At 39.8% G+C, this 16093-nt stretch overlaps 1 protein-coding gene across 4 annotated transcripts in view; it reads left to right on the forward strand.

The window, feature by feature from the left end:
* The first annotated feature begins 30 nt into the window (after window positions 1-30).
* Window positions 31-16093, forward strand: part of kansl1b (KAT8 regulatory NSL complex subunit 1b) — a 79033-nt gene continuing 62970 nt past the window's right edge. For 2 of the 4 annotated variants that reach the window (XM_020486319.2, XM_020486321.2), the window contains exon 1: window positions 3256-3687. The gene's annotated coding sequence lies outside the window, so the exon portion shown is untranslated. Of the gene's footprint in view, window positions 96-988; window positions 1413-3255; window positions 3688-16093 lie in introns of those variants that run through there. The other 2 variants (XM_031827186.1, XM_020486320.2) reach the window with 2 other exon arrangements.

The following is a 16093-nucleotide window of genomic DNA, read 5'->3' on the forward strand; positions in this document are numbered from 1 at the left end:
ATATAAGCCAATCGCCATCACTGCATAACCAAGTTGACGAATCACAGTGCTAGGCAGGCGGGTAATTCCGGTTCAAGACTGGTTGACTTGTGCAGGTAAGTGAACATGAATTCTTCACTCTGTCATGTTAAAACTGAGTTTATCTCACGTAATTTTACAAAACGGATTATGTTAGAAGATAAAATGAATAGATATGGGATTTAAGTGTTTTATTTTATATGTTATTGATTTATTTGATGATCAAGTTTGAAATGCTAAGGTAAAACTGCTAACGTTACTGTGGGGTTGCAGTCAACAGGCCAAATAGTGTATATAACGTTAGCTAGCTATCGTTCTTCGGGTGTCGTACAGTAGGCACACACACTTGCAAAATTATATACACTATATAGTAAATAATAATTGTGATAATACTGATATTTACAGTAGCATTTTGCACAGTAAGTCAAAGTGCATGATATTGTGTATGTTTAGCTACGTTTATAAGTTAGTAATAGATTTTAGCGCAGGGATTGCTAGCAAGCTATGCTAGATGCGCCAGCTAGCTAACTTACTTAGACAAGGGCCGTGGAGTTCGCTAGCTATTAGCTAGCCAACATATTTGATTATGGGCTACAGCCCGTTTCCACAAAATCAGTCAAGCGAAAAGAGTATTGAGTCTCAAATGAATACACTTTTTATTCTTAATTTAGAAGACTGTGGAAGATTATGTCATAGTCTAGTGTTACTGTAGCTGCACGTAAATATTCACCAAAATTCAACAAAATAACTTGCAGAATAATTTTTGAATATGGCACAATGCCAGGTCATTCTATAAATATAATATGAATGTCATACAAACTCAGAACAACAAAAATCAATCACATAATGTTCTGTACAAATAGTGTTTTTCGACATTCTTTGTAGTGGCCATGCCAAGTAGGCCTATGTCAGTCATGATTTATGGATTATTATATATTATTGATTTATAATGCAGTTTCTTTGTATGTACAGGTACCTTGGACAAAGAAGTGGAGGAATTACCTTGTGGAAGTTACAGTGCATTCGAAAAGTATTCAGACCCCTTCACCTTTTTCACCTTTTGTTACGTTACAGCCCTGTTATAAAATGTATTAAATAATCCCCCCCCCCCCCCACAAAAAAATAAGTGAAAACAGGTTTTTAGAAATGTTTTAAAATGTATTAAAAAATAATTGGGTTTCTAAAAACCTTTTGCTTTGTCATTATGGATTATTGTGTGTAGATTGAGGGTGAAAAAACATTTTAATCAATTTTAGAATAAGGCTGTAACGCAACAAAATGAGGAAAAAGTGAAGGAATCTGAATACTTTCTGAATGAACTGTACCTGGAAGATACAGTGGATATTTTTACCCTAAGGATGGATTTGGTTGGAGATGAGCTTTGCTATTGCAAGGTATGTATACACAACACATGTGTTACATGATACAGTATTGATCATGTGTCATCATCATCCATAGAGTTATTACATGCACAGTGCTTTTTAAAGTCATTTTGGACAGATTGCCAAAGTGCATTGTTCCTTAAATGACTATTGTTGACATTTAACTATAATTTGAAATTATATTTCACTACAATATTGTGTCACTGGCATAGCAACCTAAAGACTGTTACAGAAATACTGTGCGGGAGTCATATGCTGACACAAGTGGAGGAGTGGTTAATTCAATATAGCGTTAACTCTACTAAATACCACTAGATGGCGGAATAGTACATTAGTAGAGTGGACAGTTGCAGAATACAGAACAGGTGGAATATCAAAGGCGGGGATCATAAGGCAGGGGATATGACATCCATATTGATGTTTATTGTCATTTGAAACTGTAAGCAGTTTTATGTTTGCCTAATGAAAGGAACTGGATTTGTAAGTAATATAGTGAAGGATTGCAATTGGATTACAGGACCATCCTTTGCCTATATAGAGCTCGCCAGCTTGAAGTCCAAAAAAACATAAATGAGTAACCTCTGGTTCATTCAGCCATTCCTATTTGGAAAGAACAAAGTTTTGGGATAAACGCTGAAAATAAGGTCTGAGGTTAACACCGGCTTAGGAGATCTTATAAGATTTGTTCTATGAGATAATACCAGTCAGTTAACATGACCTTTATGAATTAGGAAGCGTTTCGTGTTTTTTAAAAAACAAAAAAATTCACAAAAAGTGACGTTGGCTGATAAAGATTCTCACAGAACAAAACGTATAAGATCTAAGCCTGTGTTAACCACATACCCCATTTCTGCATTTATCCAAACACCCTACAAAACTCATAGGCTTTGTCCAATGAACCATGGCAGAGTTAGTGCTTACAAAAAGACGCCATTACTATTGCTCTATTGGTTACAGTTACACGCATTGCCTATCTGTTACCTTCAGATCTGCACATAAAAATGGTACAGGGCCAGGGGAAGTGTTTTTTAAAATGTTATATTGTTTTTTGTTGAGAAGGCAGGGACACAGTTCAGGGGTGTATTCATTGTGTCTTGCAACAGAAGCAGTTTACTGTTTTAGAACCCAACAGAACGAAACGGATCTAACAGTTTTTTTTTTTCTCATTTGGAATTAACCATTTCTGTTGCAAAATACAAAACTTTTACAACAGAATCGGCTGTGTTGCCCATCTGTTGCATTGAAGAAATGGAAATAGTGTTGTGTTCTTTGGTTCCCCCTGGCCCTACATTAGAATTCTATGCAACACCCATATATTTCCTCTATGGGGTGAATGGGACACACTCTTTTCAGAACACTTAGATACCAAGTGATTTTTGTAGAAGATTAGGACACCATTTTCTCTAACTCTTTTCCTAACCTTAACCTCAGTCTCCTAACCTGCTACATTAATTATCCTAACCTGCTATGAAAAGGTAACTTCGGTATCTAATTGGTGTGAAAAGAGTGTTTGCCATTGGGGAATGCTATCATAACATTGCAGGGTAGTATCATAGATATTTATAACTAACCATGTGTCCTTGTCCTGGTTATGAACCCATAACCATTCACTTTCTCCAATCCTTAAGAACCACGTTTTGATTTAGGGTTATAATGAAACTGGATCCATTCCGGCTCTTGCGTGACAAGTAATAACTGCAAGTCACGATTTAATTGAGCCATGATGGAAGACACAGCAACCCAGTTTCAGTCATTTAGAAAATGGAACGCTTGACTTTGGCTCCCTCTAGCGGAGACAGGCTGAAGTTCCACTAGTGGCGAGTATGAGGAATGTCTCCCGCCGCGGCTTTGCTCTCGGGTTCTGTTTGTCAGACTTGAAATCCGAGGGAGAGGAGCGAGCCGCCATTTTCTGTGTGACGCTCTCCCTAAAACGGCAACAATAAAAACGGATTGCCGTGGAAAATACATAACAAATCGTCGATAAATGGCGTTGGGAAACAAGACCAATTCAACCGCATTTGAAATAAACTCGATTGAACATTAATAATTGCAGAGGGAGAGAGAAGAGAGCAAGCTGACTCGGTTCCTCAAGTACTCGTTGTTTCGCCCATTTCGTGATTTCGGGAGTAACACGGGGTTACCCAATTTGGATCGCACGAGACGGATTTTGTGAAGAGGCATTCTCGAATTATTTGTTTTTCAACATATTTTGTTTCCTTGATGAAATTACTATCAAAGTGCGGGATTTGTTTCTAAAAATTTAACCGGATCGGCTCCTCGTCACGTGGTAGGTTCCTCCTTTTTCTTTGTTACTTTTAACTCCGTAGTAAAAAATAACTTTGAAATGTTGCAACATCATTTAGCGTTTAACTTGTTTGGTAACCTGCATGCCGGCCATCTCGCATTTATAGTAATGCTCAACCATTATTATTATTATTTTTAATGTTGCATAGCTGGGTCTACCTACCTTCCTTTCAAATCCAAGTTCTAGCTACAGACAGTATAGGTAACGTTAGGTTTGTTACTCTTACTGCATTCGCTGTAGCTGAACGATCTGCTGCCAAGGGTACACCATTATAGTAATCTTCAGCTAGCCAGTGAACATGAGCCATGACATTCTTAAATTATGGGAGAGTGCGGGGGAAATACAGTTGACCAGACATAATCGTAAAACATTGATATCAACATTTAACTGTAACGTTACCAGCTACAATTGTGTCAATGTCAAGCCTTATTCGCCGAAGCGCATGATTTGAGTATCCAAATTACCCCTAGTCAGTCCACTAACATACTTGTATAAATGTATTTAGGCCGTTTAAAAACGTAGTTTGCAAGCTTGCTGTATTTCCCACGGTCTAATGCATCTCTGCGCCACCGCATTCTAAACTTAATCGTGCATAATATACACACCCGAGCAATTCTATCGAATGATCGCAATCGTGCGAGAGGGGAACCATTTTCGCAACCCTTAAACGTTAACCTAGAAAATGCATTGTCGCATAGATCACATTATAATTTTGGATACATTTCCAATTGAGTAATTTATGGCGAGGTTTACATAATGGCGCAGCCACTGGCAGTTGCAGGCGCCACGTTTTCCACTAATTGTTTCATAAAAATAATTTCCTTTAGCAGAAACCAACCAAGTTAGTTTGCTAAATAATTGTAACATGTCAATTTAGCCTCAATTGTGACTTAGCGATATACACATGGCCGCTAGAAAAAAAACAAGGAACAATATCATTGTATTCAATATCAACACATCAAGGTTTTGCCATGCCATGATCTCAACCGTCTCCTATGTGCTTGTACACTGTCTAACGTCAGTGCAGATATTGTAATTTTGTCCCATCCAAATATCAACCAGGAACCGTGTTCATGCGAATCCCTTTAATTGCACACTAACCTGCTCAACCCCTGGTTAGTGTGTTACACATCTGTAGGTTTCTGTTATATAATGTGTTAAGTTGCATATCCTTGCATCATATGTGATCTCAGCACTACAATGCTGTCATTTTCTGATGTGTGAACTTCCTTCAAGATCTAATAATCTCACTAATGTTCATCTTGTGGGGCGGGGGAAGTTTATCTTCCTGGTTGTTTGCTGTCATTATGGGTGGGTACACTACAGTACACTCTTGGTGTAGCTGAGCAAGTGAGGCCTTGACTGTTGTGCTCTGCTGCTGTACTGGGGCCTCTGCAGTTTGCAAATCCATTGACTGATTTTAAAGAGAGATCAGGGTCTGGCTGACATGTGCTTTTTGGGAAATGGTTTCAGGGGGTTAAATACACATAAACAGGACTAGCGTAGAGGGAGAAAAGCCTACTGATTGCACATATTGGCCAGACAGGGTGACCTCCCCCACGACCCTGTCCCCATTGCAGCCCATGTGTTGGAGTCAGAGAGGTTTTATGAATAGAGGGTGATGAGCACCTCGCCTGCTGCTGCATTGGACCGATGGCACTGCTAGCTCGGGCCTGGCTCCATGTTATAGCCAATTTAATGGAGAGCTATTCTCTCGGATTACATGGCCCCTCCCTAGCCTGTTTGATATGGTGTAGGACTGGGAGAATATGCTGCTTAAAGTGTGAGTGCTTTCACTGCCTGTTTTCACTCCTCTTATTTGTTTTTATAAGCCACACAATTGACAAAGAACCCCCCCCCCCCCCCCCCCCCCTCCATTGACCCTTTAGATCTGGGTGGAATCCTATCAGCTGTCTTTGAGAGGTGTGTGTGGTATTGGAGCAACCGTAGGAGGAGGCTAACACAACAAGTATCTAGTTTATGAATTTGGAAGCCCTCAGGGGAGGGTACTCAATAACCTGAATGGAAAACAGCATTGATTCAAGCCACTTACTCAGCTTTTGTCCTTCCCAGAAATGATAACGGTTCCACACTTTAATCAGTTTTCCAGGGCATTCCACTACAATAAAATCGGCTCATTGTTGCAAATGTTAAATACTGCCAGTGCCAACCGAAAGTATGAAAATATTGTGGTTTGCTGGTTGCATTTTAAGCAGGAAATGTTGCGTTACGTAACACCCTATTGTGGACAGAAATAGTCCTATTGTAAGTTATTAAAAAGGTATGTGTATACATTTTTGGCCTCGATTTAGGCTATCCTAGCCACTTAGAGCATATAGCAATTTCCTCAGCCTATATTCTAGATCCTTCTGTCCTAATTTTGCATCTAACCAATCAATATAGAAGCAGAGTTACCAGGAAACAACCAATAGAGGTATGGTTGGTTACTGCTGTAGGCTACAGACCATAATGTGCATAAAGCAACATCTGTTTCTCCGGTTAGGCCAAAATGCAGGCCTATTTCTGATGATTATGCAAATCTATATGTACAGATCTACAGCGTGTTTTCATAGGTGCACTGGGTTTGGGATTTTATCCTGTCAGACGATTGACTTGGAGAGATGAAAGCAGAGCCTATTGGTATTACTGATGTTATTACTTGGTATTGTTCAGACCCCCTCAGACGGGTCTGGCTTCTGAGCTGAAGATTTCAGCTCATGATGAATAATCTGTTCCAGTCAGGCACACTTGAAATCAGTCTGAGCAATCACAGCTTTATTCATACATCTAAATGATTTGCTCTTTTGGGTTTCTGTAGAAGCAGTTGTTTTCACGTGTGTTTTGGGTAGCAGGCATTGTACACCTTTCTTTGGCATATACTTGAGCTGCTGCTTATATGGAAACACTAGTCTCTTTCCTGGAATACTGACTGGAGAAAGAGCTGAAGGGTGACATTTGGCTCACTAAAACGCCGTCTTCGCTGGTTGTTTTTGATAGTTCAAGCCTAGTCTGCCGAGGCCAAGTACACTCCGATGCACGCACCCTCCAGTTTCATGCCCTCAAGCCAACATCCCCCTCCCTCCACCTCAATCCATCTCTTCCCCCATCTCAAACCAAGGGGCTGTGCCTCCCTCTGAACTTAACCTAGCTCAGAACACACCTGAAACAATCCCTTTGTTCAAACTCTTGCCCAGAATGCTCCATTCCTGAAAATCTTTTACCAAATGTTTTATTTTTTCCCCTCCGCCTCACATAAGAGACACATGGACTAGTCAGCCAGGTGGGAGAAGCAGGAAAAATATATCAACCCCACTCAACAAGGGAGGATAAAGGCAAACAATGTATATGACCTGAAGAGAAACCATAGGTGAAAATTACTTAAATCCACAAATAAACATTGATTTTAAAAGGGGAGGGGAAAAAAGATGGGCTATGGGCTAATTTACCAGACCCCCCCCCCCCCCCCCCCCCAATTCACTCCTGTTCTGAAGCCACCAAACCAGTCTGGAAGTGGAACCATATGCAATCATGTATCATTGGGTGAATTGGGGAGCACAGAAACACACCATAGGTTTGCTGGTTCCTCAGTGTTTTACTTCTCTCTAGCCTATTCAGACACTGGCTTTTGTTTTTGTGTGTTTTTAAAACCCTACAGTCAACTAATTGCCCCAGCTGGGAGTACCTGGGACAGCTGGCTGAAATCTCAACCTTTGAGATAAGAGGAACAGAGGAAACTCTGAATTATTTTCAGACCCAATTGTTTTCCCCCGTTTACTATGGTGTATTTAAGCTTTTTTTCCCTTCTCATGGAGGAACCTGAACGATTAAGAGACTTCAAAGGCAGAAACCACTGGCATAGTGTTTACAAAACCAGGTGCGCTGTACCGTGTATGAGGAGAGGAGTGAGTATACCCACGGGTTGAACCCGACCTATAGTCTAAAGTTCAGTGTGCTGTGGCCTGTGCTCCCTGATGGCCTGATGGCCTAATGGCCCAATTAAAAGTGCAGAGACGCACATGCTTCTCTTCCTCTCTGGGTCATTCCGTATGATTTCAATCACTTTTTGACTACACCCCTTTTGATTTGAACGAAAATGTATATAGGCCTAGGTATTTGCCCATGGTAAATATGGCCAAAAGATCCATGGTATGAAAGAAATTGGATGGTAATGACAGTATTTTATATTTTTGAATAATACAAGTTCTAAATTTGCTTTCTGAGTATTGTGTGGCCCAAGGATAGCAACACATATGTTCAAAGTGATATTATTGTTTTATACTGTTCAATTAAACCAATTTTTTTTTTATGCATATCCTGCACTCATTTGAGATCGTTTCCACACTGCCACATAGTGCTGCACAAACAATTTAGGCTTTATTTTTAACCCAATGTTACAATTGTGATTTGACTTGTGACTTAGAGAAAAACACTTGGGTGAACTGTTGGAATTGTGGAAATTCTAATAGTAGTGGGCACTTGGAATTAGAGGTCAACCGATTATGAGTTTTCGATACCGATTAATCAGCCTTTTTCCCCCTTTTTTTCCCGTGTGTGATTTTTGGCCATGCAGACTGAACGCTAGTGTCTCGATGTTGAGGAGCAACAAATGTGCTCCTTGAGTGACAGAGGGTGGGGCTAGGCCTGTGTGGAAAGCAGCATTGAAAGAGAGCTGAGAGAGATTAGTGAAGTAGCGAAGTTAACAATAAAAATCATCGCATTTAACAAACCAAACATTCAAATACCATTTATAGAAGGTAAAGTAAAATACCAAACCAGTCTGTGCATCAATAACGGTATATCGTAAAATACAGTATACTGCCAAGCCCTAGGCAGAAGTGGTCAGAAAGTACATTTGGTAAAACACTCAGGAGATAGAGGTGCTCAAAGTTGACCCATTTTGCATACCCCACCCTACCATAAGACATCCAATGGTTGAGCTTAATTTAAGTGTTTTCATTAAATTTGCATTTAAAAAACAAACATTTAACATCAATTACCTAAAACCGCGTAAACTCAGATTTGATTTAATTTGAGCATATTTGGTTGTTTAGACCCACCCTGTATTCAAGAGTATGCTGTGTCTCAACTGATGGTGGGCACGACATTAACATCTCAGATGATGAATTGTTAGATACTACTGCACTGTTGGGGCTAGGAAGACAAGCATTTTGCTACACCCACAATAATATGTGTATGTGACCAATAACATTTTATTTGATTTTAAAATAAGTTTTGAGGCTACAACGTAAGAAAAAATGGTAGGGGGAAATCGCAGTTAGGCTAATCGTCTTTCAATATAAAACAATTAACCATTCCTACCATTTGGCAAATATGGATGGAAAGTGTTTTACCTACACACACACAGGCGTGTGTAGACACGAGGAGCTGAGCGTTTCCAATTTGACTGGAGCGTGGGGCGAGATTCGGCCTTCTCGCCCGCTCCAATAGCACCCCACCCCAGCTTGCATTTGTAGTCTACTTGTGTGCTGCTAAATATTTTCATAAATAAACTAATAAAACATGGGGGCTAAATCAAGGTGACTTATAAAGATGAGGGCCAAGAAAGGGAATGTCCAACTAAATAATCATTGTGGAATCTGAAAATGCACTTATCCCAAAAGTATGAGTGTGTACTTACTATGTGCACATGCTATAACAAAGGAATGCGGTGGGTAGATAACGAAGTGTGTCATTGTAGCAAATTATTTCTAAACAAAAAATCAGACCTATTAAAAGTTTCATAAATTTTTGTTATCTTTACAATAGGCCATAATAGATTTTGGCCCCATAGGCCTGGCATATTCCCACATTCAATGAGCTTTCTGTTTTGATTGTGTTATTGTGCCTAAAAACCTTTAGGCCTCCTCATAATAGAAAAATAAAATCAACAACTCTGCATCTCTGCCCAACCTGGTAAGAGTGGCCAAAAGGGTGTTTAGCATCCCCAGTGGCTCTAAGTGTAGAGGGTGTTCTCCACTGCTGGCCAGTTCTCCAGGCATCATCACATGAGCCTGATGCCACAGACTGGCCAAACTTGTGTTTCAAAAAATGAATACATTTGTATTTAATTCTAAGTAATCACAGCCTATATGTGCAATTTATAGACTATAATGATTTAATACAGCGCAATGTTTAAATGCTGAGAGCTTTATGTCCCTACCAGCCTGTTGTGTCACACTCGCAAATGCTTCACAGTGTATGTCTTTGTAGGCTATAGCCTTGAAATAATTGAAATAATATAGCCAAAATAATTCATTTTCATTCCTTAGTTTTCCTGTCTGGGTCCTGACCTATTTACTGTTTTATATGCTGTTTTAATACAACATGTAGCCTATTTTAAATGATTTTCGCTTCTTACATTCACCTTTTCATGTTTATTCAAATACTTTTCATTCAAATCCATATGGTTCGGTTTCAATACTTACAAACCAATTTGTAGATCCAGAAGAAAAAAAATAGATGCGTGCTGGTTAAATTGTGATTTTAATGAATGGAGCGGAGTTTTTTTTTTTTTTTTTTCGTTAGCGTGGACCTTTTCTTTTAGCAGAGCTGTAGGAAAGGACATGAAGCGTTGCGCACCACTCCATGAGCTTCCAACAGCTGAACTACTCTCACATGCTCTGACACACACACACATACACACACACACACACACACACAAACATCACACACAGGCCTATGCATGGACACACACGCAGTCATTATGGGAACTTTGATCCGGAAACACTAACTGCAGCATGTAGGAGAAATCCTTATCGCATTCAAGAACTGGGTTTAACGTGAGTTGGTGGATAGTTCCCACGGATGGCAGAGATAAAGGTTACGACCTTCAGCTGCAATACGAGTAGCTGGAGAGTGCTGGATTTACCTGGTACTGGACCAGGTGAGGGAGAACCATTTGATGCTTCTGTCAATAGGTAGAATGTTGTTTTGTTGTAAAATATATATATAAATAAATATTTCTTACCATTAGGCCCTATTTAGCATTTTGATTATGATTGGTAATGTATTCGACCAACATTAGACCTTTATGCTTAACCATCATCAATGGTAAATATAGTATATTGTGTTATGACAAAATTACTAGCCTGTTTTCCTAATTTAAACCTTTTTTAGCACAACCTACATTCTTTCCTCTGTACTGGAAGTTGATCCATTTAAGGTTTTACTGGTGCTGCCTCTGCGATGGCTGCCTCCACCTAAGAAGAGCCACATTTTAATTACCTCCTTGCATTGTGTTCAGAGTAGGTCAACGGGTGTAGAATACGCATCATGACTTGGTGGGAGGTGCCTCATCCGAATAAGGTGATCGTGTGAAATACGCATCATTGTGGGGCATGTCCTAAACAAAGCCTGCGTTTGGTTGGACAGGGTGTCGCTGGGTGGGTGGTGCTTCTTATACGCCTGCAACTGGTTAGACTGGGAGGGTTTGTCTTAAAGGGATCTGTAACAGGAGTCCTGTTTCCAACGCTTGGCTCCGCACATCACCATGCCTGGCGAGCAATATGGCCCAGGGTTGTCCATGAGAATATTGATTTCTTCGTAACAACATGTGTGCTATAGAGCCACTCTTGCTTGCCTGGTTGTGTAGGTGGAATAAATGTGTCAAATTCAATGGTTCTTTTTTTCAGTGTTAATGGGATGTGACAACCACAACAAAAATAAATGAGATGACGCAACCCCGTGATCTAGTTTTGAAGGCTGGCCGTTGCAGTGTTTACTTTAAAAACATAATGTTTTTTAGGCTTTTGATTGCCTTCATCAAAACATCCAGCGTTGTTTTTCTTCAGGATCATTATTTAGGGACTAGACCGCTCTCTCGTTTAACTCCTGTAGGCTTCAGTTAATTATATGCCCGAACAAGGCCCTATTGGAGTGAGGTCATCATATGACGGGAGACAGTTTCCATCTTTCCTCTTGTTAGTTTATGCCCTCAGAATAACTGGAGGAGGCTGGAGAGTGGAGGACATGTTTGACAGCCTAACATGTGTTTTTGAGTCGAAATGACGGTCTTTGTCAGTTCATTGAGATGTGAGCTGTCCTCTTTCCCACCTTCTCTTCAGTCTGTGATTAAAAGTCTGATTGGTCCCCTGCAGGAGGCCTCTAAGGTCACGGCTGTGACAACTCTTTGTCGCCCCAGCATTTAATAGCTCAATCACTAAACTACAGTACAAAAAAACGACTCAGCTTTTCAACATGGCTATTTCAAGACTTCCTGATATTGTTCAAAACTTTTTATGCTTATGAATGTCGTAGTAGGGCGTTAAGACAACAGATGTAATTTCACACCAATACAAAAATGGTATTGTGTGTGTGTGTGTGACCAGCTTTGATAGATCTTTAAGCTAGCCTTTATTGGCGCTTCCTGGATATGTGCCAGTACCTTTGACCATTATATCAGGCACATATCTGCCCCCCCCCCCCCCCCCCCCCCCGTTCTTGCATAGTTCTCTTCTGACGCATGTTATGAAATCTCCAAGCAAAAAAAATAAATGGATTACAAGTTAGTATTAACCACTAGACTTATCTTTTTCAATAGACAATGCTGTCCATTGTTTTGAAATGTTTGATATTTTTATCTGAAGCAGGCCATGGAGGCCAAAACAATGGTTGCATCCCAAATGGTGCCCTATATTGTGCACTACTTTTGACCTGATCCCTGCGGGGACCTGCTTGTCACACAAGGTGGGATATATATTTAAGCAGTAAGGCCCGGGGGGGTGTGGTATATCGCCAATATACCACGGCTAAGGGCTGTTCTTAGTCACGATGCAACGCATTGTGCCTGGGCACAACCCTTAGCCATGGTATATTGGCCATGTGTCACAAACCCCCGAGGTGCCTTATTGCTATTATGAACTGTTTACCAATGGAATTAGAGCAGTAAAAATAAGTGTTTTGTCATACCTGTGGTATACGGTCTGACACACCAGGGCTGTCAGCCAATCAGCATTCAGGTCTTAAACCACCCAGTTTATAATATAGGATACAGTTGAAGTCTGAAGTTGACATACACCTTAGCCAAATACATTTAAACTCAGTTTCACAATTCCTGACATTTAATCCTAGTAAAAACTCCCTGTTTTAGGTATGTTAGGATCACCACTTTATAAAAAAAATGTGAAATGTCAGAATAATAGAGTGATTCATTTCAGCTTTTATTTCTTTCATCACATTACCAGTGGGTCAGAAGTTTACACTCAATTACTATTTAGTAGCATTGCCTTTAAATTGTTTCACTTGGGTCAAACGTTTTGGGTAACCTTCCACAAGCTTCCCACAATAAGTTGGGTGTATTTTGGCCCATTCCTCCTGACAGTGCTGGTGTAATTGAGTCAGGATTGTAGGCCTCCTTGCACGCACGCACTTTTTCAGTTCTGTCCACACATTTTCTATAGGATTGAGGTCGGGGCTTTGTGTTGGCCACTCCAGTACCTTGACTTTGTTGTCCTTAAGCCATTTTGCCACAACTTTGGAAGTATGCTTGGGGTCATTGTCCATTTGGAAGACCCATTTGCGACTAAGCTGTAACTTCCTGAGCGGTATGACGGCTGCGTGGTCCCATGGTGTTTATACTTGCGTACTATTGTTTGTACATATGAATGTGGTACCTTCAGGTGTTTGGGAGCAATTTCCAAGGATGAACCAGATTTTTGAGGTCTTGGCTGATTTCTTTAGATTTTTTTCCCCATGATGTAAGAGGCACTATTGTTTGAAGGTAGGCCTTGAAATACATCCACAGGTACACCTCAAATGATGTAAATTAGCTAATCAGAAGCTTCTGACATAATTTTCTGGAATTTTCCATGCTGTTTAAAGGCATAGTCAACTTAGTGTATGTGAACTTCTGACCCACTGGAATTGTGATACAGTGAAATAATCTCTCTGTAAACAATTGTTGGAAAAATTACTTGTCATGCACAAAGTGGATGTCCTAGCTGACTTGCCAAAACTGTAGTTTGTTAACAAGACATTTGTGGAGTGGTTGAAAAAAACGAGTTTTAATGACTTCAACCTAAGTGCATGTAAACTTCCGACTTCAACTGTATATATTATAGGATACTTAGTTCTTTGGGTGATTAGCTACCAGCTATGAATCCAAACAACAAACACTTTGAAAATGGCTACTGCAGCATTTATTTTGCTATACATGTGCTCATACTTCTATTTATATTCACAAATGTGAGTGACATGCTTGCACTGTGGAGCCCTGACCATCCACCTACTTTGCTGGTGAAACAGACATCTTACCCACCAATGCCAAAATCTACCCACATTTGGCGGGTGTTAGTTTTATGCCCTGTTTCTTGCACCCCTTTCATCCTTTCAATGTCAGCATGCTCGTCTACCAAACGTACACAGTGGCAATTCCACAGTAATGAGACTCCGCACAAGGACTACTGTATAATGTTACACTAAACATTCTACAAAACACATTTTACTAGAAGAACTGTGCAGATGCAAAGTTTGAAAACTGAGGGAGATTTTCTGTTATGTTACCACGATTTCCAAAAACTCTGTTAAATATCTGGTCTGAATTAAAATGTAACTTCTTCCGGCTGAAATCCCGTTAATGGGATCGATTTGACAACAGCCAGTGAAAGTGCAGGGCGCCATATTCAATCAACAAATCTCATAATTACAATTCTTCGAACATACAAGTATTATACACCATTTTAAAGATCAACTTGTTGTTAATCCCACCACAGTGTCCAATTTCAAAAAGGCTTTACGATGAAAGCATACCATGCGATTATGTTAGGTCAGCGCCCAGTCACAAAAAAAACTCTGCCATTTTCCAGCCAAAGAGAGGAGTCACAAAAAGCAGAAATGGAGATGAAATTAATCACTAACCTTTGATCTTCATCAGATGGCACTCATAGGACTTCATGTTACACAGTACATGTATGTTTTGTTCGATAAAATTCATATTTGTATCCAAAAATCTCAGTTTACATTGCCGCGTTATGTTCAGTAATGTTTTGCCTCCAAAACATCCGGTGATTTTTCCAGAGTCACATAAATTTACAGGAATACTCATCATAAACTTCGATGAACGATACAAGTGTTATGCATAGAATTAAAGATATACTTCTCCTTAATGCAACCGCTGTGTCAGATTTCAAAAAAGCTTTATGGCAAAAGCACATCATGCGATAATCTGAGTACAGCGCTCAGCCACTATACAGATACCCGCCATGTTGTGGAGTCAACAAAAGTCAGAAATGGCATTATAAATATTCACTTACCTTTGATCTTCATCGGAATGCACTCCCAGGAATCCCAGTTCCACAATAAATGTTTGTTTTGTTAAAGTCCATTTGTTCAAATACCTCCTTTTTGTTTGCGTGTTTAGTCCAGTAATCCAAATGGACAAAGCGCGAGCACTAAGTCCAGATGAAAAGTCAAATAAGTTATTTTACAGTTCGTAGAAACATGTCAAACGATGTATAGAATCAATATTTAGAATGTTTTTATCATAAATCTTCAATAATGTTTCAACTGGACAATTCCTTTGTCTTTAGAAATGAAAAGGAACAGAGCTCACGGTCGTGCGCGTGACTAAACTCAATGCTTTCTGCCAGACCCCTGATTCAAACAGCTCTTATTCGCTCCCCTTTCACAATAGAAGCCTGAAACAACGTTCTGAAGACTGTTGACATCTAGTGGAAGCCTTAGTGTACATTTGGTCTGATTGCACTTCCTATCTTTAATAGGCAATGAGTTGAAAACCAACAAACCTCAGATTTCCTACTTCCTGGTTGAATTTATTTCTTGGGTTTTTGCCTGCCATATGACTTCTGTTATACTCACAAACATCATTCAAACAGTTTTAGAAACTTCAGTGTTTTCTATCCAAATCTACTAATATGCATATATTAGCTTCTGGGCCTGAGTAGCAGGCCGTTTACTCTGGGCACGCTTTTCATCCGATCTGTGGAAATAGCGCCTCCCAGCCATAAGAAGTTAAAGGTATCTACAGCAAGAATGGGGTTTCTGCAATAACATGATAAATCTATTTTGGTTATTCAACTACAGTAAATTAAGTGGATTTACACCCGGTTACAGAATTCTGTCATGGATCCCTAATCTGTACTACACAGAAATGGATATAAATGTCATTCTCTTCATGGTGATGTATCCTAAATGGGTACTTGGCCTATTCAAAGGTATAACTATGTAATACCCGCCTTTGAATATTTGGTTATTATTCTACACATTGTAATGATATCCTCCCCCAAAGAAGACCGAATTGGGTTGGACTGGACCAAATCCGAACCAATCATAGACGTCTATGTTTCACAGGTTTGGACATCAAAGTACAGAGTATAGTACAATAAGGTAAATTATACTGTACCGTAAAGTACTGAACGATACTCTACTAAAA

This window comes from Oncorhynchus kisutch, linkage group LG6 (assembly GCF_002021735.2).
Source record: "Oncorhynchus kisutch isolate 150728-3 linkage group LG6, Okis_V2, whole genome shotgun sequence".
NCBI classification, from domain to species: Eukaryota; Metazoa; Chordata; class Actinopteri; order Salmoniformes; family Salmonidae; genus Oncorhynchus; species Oncorhynchus kisutch.